We start from the raw sequence: 4421 nt of genomic DNA, 5'->3' as shown, positions 1-4421 counted from the left end.
CACGGATCTCCAAAACATCAGAGGTGGGATACCTTGGAAGGTACGTACCATGGAGACGTGAGCATCCCCTGCATTCCGGCCACACCCAACGCATGCTCCTTGTCATAATCTGGAAATAATTACTGAAACATACTACATTTCACTTATCTGACTTATTGTATACTACAACAAGACGTGCAGGGGGGCAGGCTTTAATTGAATATTTTCTGCAGTACATGGTTATGTCTTGGACATCACCGTCCCGAAGACGATACTTCGCTGAATTCTCCTGAAATGTCAATAACACATAAATAATAAAAAACTTAAAGTTCAGATTCATGTATATACACAGGGAATTGAATTAAATTGTGTTCTGAATGTTGATTTTTTTTTTTTTTGCAAATGTTTAGAAATGATAAATTACATCTTTGTCTGCTTTTGCTTAAAAAGATTTGATGTGTCTGCCTCTACAATAAAAAAGAGAATTAATTAAAACCATATATTATGGCTATCTCACTTTTTTTATTTATTAAAAAACACAGAATTATATTCATCTTATTTTCTTGTAAGCAAATTTTCATAACCGTACATTTTAATTTCAGCTGGATTTCGCATAAATGGTAATAAAGGTTTTAAATCTTGAATGAAAATATATCAGGTTACAATGCTTAAGATAATCTTTTCAATTTAAAGTAACCGTATATAGTATGATTCATCGATCCTTTTAATTTAAGACGATCTTTAAATACGTTTCAGATCATATCGAACGACTTCTCCGACTTTATTTAAATGAATTTTAGTAAAGTTTGAAATGCTCAGGGTGTAAAATGACAAGTGATACACAATACTGTCAGTGGATTTTGCGTGAATATGAATATTAAGTTCAGTGACTAAATATTTTCATACTTGATCGGTTCTAAATGATTGCATGATAATTGAAATAACCAATGAATGCTTATAAATGGAAAGATTGAAACTGCACAGAGAAACAATTAAACCCGATCACTAAACAAGGAATTTTATACAATGAAAAGTATATATTTTATTGTTCTTTAAAGCGTAAAATGAACGTCACAAATGGATACTCAATGAAGTATATTTACATTTGTAAAATTCAGGTCATTGTTTATGATGCAGTTTTACAACGTGCAGTATCTACGTATCTAAAACTTTTTAAGGATTATGAAACAAAGTTTTGATTAATTAAAATATCACAAAATTTAAATGGCTATTCCGTTTCTACACAACAAAAAATTATGAATGTATACACATTTTAACAACAAGAAAATTGCGTAAATGTTAAAAAAATGGCATACCTTCATCACCCATAAAAAGCTAACATGAAAGGGCGATCCACAAATGCATTAATTAATCTGTACAGATTTCTCCCTCTCGCACAGGAAATGGTAGTAAATGTAAATATAAAAATTTGAATATATGATATAGAACTCTTTTTTGTAAGATGAACATTTCATTATCACATTTGATTCCATTTCTTGTGGCTTCCTGGAACATTAGTGCATATAGGACATCCAGTCAATTTCTGATATCTTTATCAAAATTAATTAATGAAATGAATAAATAGATAAAAAAAAAAATAGATAAATTAATAAAATTTAAAAATAAATAAATAAACACATAACAAATGGATAGAAATAAACTAATTAATAAAAGCAAAACAGGAATAATAATTTTTTTGAAAATTTTCTCAGCTGACAATGATGGTTTTCTCCTGTTTTCATTCTGTTTCCAATATTCGAATTCCATCGATCTTCTAGATGTTTGTAACATGATATCAAGGTTTTCCCATAGAAGGCGTTATCATTGTGGAAATAATTTATAACTGTTGTATGCAGAAATGAGGTACGGAGAATTGTGTGCAATGACAAAGATCAATTCATTTAAAACTCTAACCTACGCTTCCCTTACGACAATCCAATCCTCTGAACTCTAAATCTCTTCGCCCCGTTTGCTGTTCACTCTCGGTGGTTTCGCCCCTTGTGGTTTTCTTCAAACATATTTAACATGATGTTAAGTTTAAGGAAACGGATTAGTATAAGTTCTTGAAACTTGTTTCCGAATCCTTTTTGATCTTTGTAACTACTTGCCTGTACTTGCTCGTCATGTTCAAATAAAATATGGTTTAAACTAACATGATGTTATGGAGATATTATTTTTTAACAGTGGGTGTTTAGATTAACATTTTAAATGAGAATTTCAATTTCATTCAATTAAAGTTGGCGATCATGAAAATGATACATACCACATAAAAATTTCCGTGTTGGAAAAAAAAATCATAAGGATGGATGATAGAAGCAAAAATCACTGAAATATCTTAACTTAACATTTTTTAGAACTAAAATGAATCATTTAAACAAATAGGGTCTCAATCGTTTACTAAAAATTATCTTACAGTATATTGTATCACTGAAGTAGATCATTTAATTTGGAAAGATTGAAAATATTTCCCATCGCATATACACAAAAAACACTACTCCATGGAAGAGACCATTTGTCATATAGAATAAACTACTTATACTACACGTGCAAAAAAAACCATAATAAACCTCTAATAACCTATCATATTAAAGATAGAATCAAAACAACTCGATGGGAAACCGCTCAGTCAGCAAACACGTAATTATAATTAGTGTCCAATCACCCGTTACTTCTGAGAATCGTCCGAACGGAAATTCCTTAACAGTTTCGTTTTGGACAGTCAACCTTGTCGAATAAAATTCTCAAGTTCGGCTAAAACCAGGGATAAATCAGACTGGAATAGAACTTCAATACCTTGGATAGGAGTTTGAGATTTTACTTTCGATATGACCAGCATCAGGGTAAGTTTTGATTTTTAAAACTAGGGCTTCAAGAGGCCAATGCCCCTTACTCAACGGCGGTAATCAGTAAGCCTTTCAACAGATTTTTCAAGTTGCACATAGATTAAAAAAACATTTCATAGAGAGAAAGAGATAATAACATACATACCTTTAATTAACTCACTGAAACGTCAAGTTTTACGATGTTGTGTAATGAGGACAGGTAACTCAAGTGTGAAAAATGACCAACTAAGTGCCGGTTTATACGACAGCGTATTCGTGAAATTTTAACAATGTAGAATTTTTTTTTTTAAATCGTTTGTACAATTTAATAAATTGTACAAACGATTTAATAAATCGTACAAAAATAATTCTTGTACAATTTAATAAATCGTTTGTACAATTTAGTAAATCGTTTGTACATCGAAACCATAACATAGGATGGGGAAGTCTTCAAATATTTTGCTCGTCACAGTTATTGTATTATGTTAACTTTTAAAGCATATATATATTTTTTATTTTTATTGATATTTTTTTTAATAAAAGAAATTGTAGAATTTCTCAAATATCTTTGCATGCATTTGATTTTTTTTATTAAGGAAAAAATGATATTTACTCAATCAGAGACAATCCAACTGCTAATCTTTTTAAATCTTTTCTTCAAAACATTTAAGGAGAGGATTGATTTTTTGTTCATATGGATGTTTGCATTTTTAATTCACATTGTGAATAGCATTGCTTAGGCCTGTGACGAAATTCCCAACAATTATAGCACTAAAGCCTTGGGAAAATGCTAATTTGGCCATAATAATAGAGACAGCATTTTACATGTAGACTAGCACATATTTGTATATAACATTTCTCGTCCCAAAAAATCGATTTATTGCAAGAGCATACACTATACCTTCAATGCATCATGCCTAGTTTTGACATATAAATTCAAGAGGCATGAATTTATTTGAAAGGTGCCGTGAACCTGATGAAATCTTGAAACTATAAATTGATTATACTTATATACTTGACCAGCAAAATATTCTTTCCTGTGGGTCAACAAATGTAATATTAGCATTTTAATACATGAAGTGGAATTTATAGGTTCCTAGCACTTTTCACGAAGTTATATACTGTTGAAAAGAATCAGTTTTTAAAATTAAGTTTGTTTCTTTTATGCTACACATAGTAATGAAAATATATTTTTTTAGCAATATCAACAAAAAGTAAAGTTAATTGAGCTTTCTGGCAATCCTCTTTTAAAACATTATGCATTTCTAAAAAATCTTATGAAAACAATTTATTTATCTTCTTCGTAAATTCAATTCTCAAAAATTTCATAAAATATTTTAAAATGATTTTGATTATTTTAATACAACCATAGAAAGAAAAAAAAAATTAAGAAATAATAAACAGCACCTAAAACTCTAAAGATATCATTAAAATTACAAATATATATTTATTTTGTTTTTGTTGAAACATATTCTCCAGTTATCTCAGTTTTCTTTAAGTCGTATTATTTTCTTTTGTTTAAACTTGAAACAACAATGGGCATGTATTAATTTTGTTTTAAGATATACTTTTGTGGAACGCTTTTCTTGAATTTTAAGAATGTTTTGTCTAAGCAATCTT

General features: G+C 29.3%; 1 long non-coding RNA gene across 1 annotated transcript; it reads right to left on the bottom strand.

Annotated features, from left to right (window-relative positions):
• On the bottom strand, window positions 1–3041 carry LOC134238784 (uncharacterized). Its single transcript, XR_009986084.1, has 3 exons — window positions 2968–3041; window positions 404–446; window positions 1–268 (listed from the first exon to the last, which is right to left on the bottom strand). It is a non-coding gene; the product is annotated as an uncharacterized LOC134238784 (long non-coding RNA).
• Between the last annotated feature and the right edge of the window lie 1380 nt (window positions 3042–4421).

This window comes from Saccostrea cucullata, unplaced genomic scaffold (assembly GCF_032062105.1).
Source record: "Saccostrea cucullata isolate Sc308-1 unplaced genomic scaffold, CSIRO_AGI_Scuc_v1 ctg2940, whole genome shotgun sequence".
NCBI lineage: Eukaryota > Metazoa > Mollusca > Bivalvia > Ostreida > Ostreidae > Saccostrea > Saccostrea cuccullata.
This window is presented reverse-complemented; position numbering and strand designations above follow the sequence as displayed.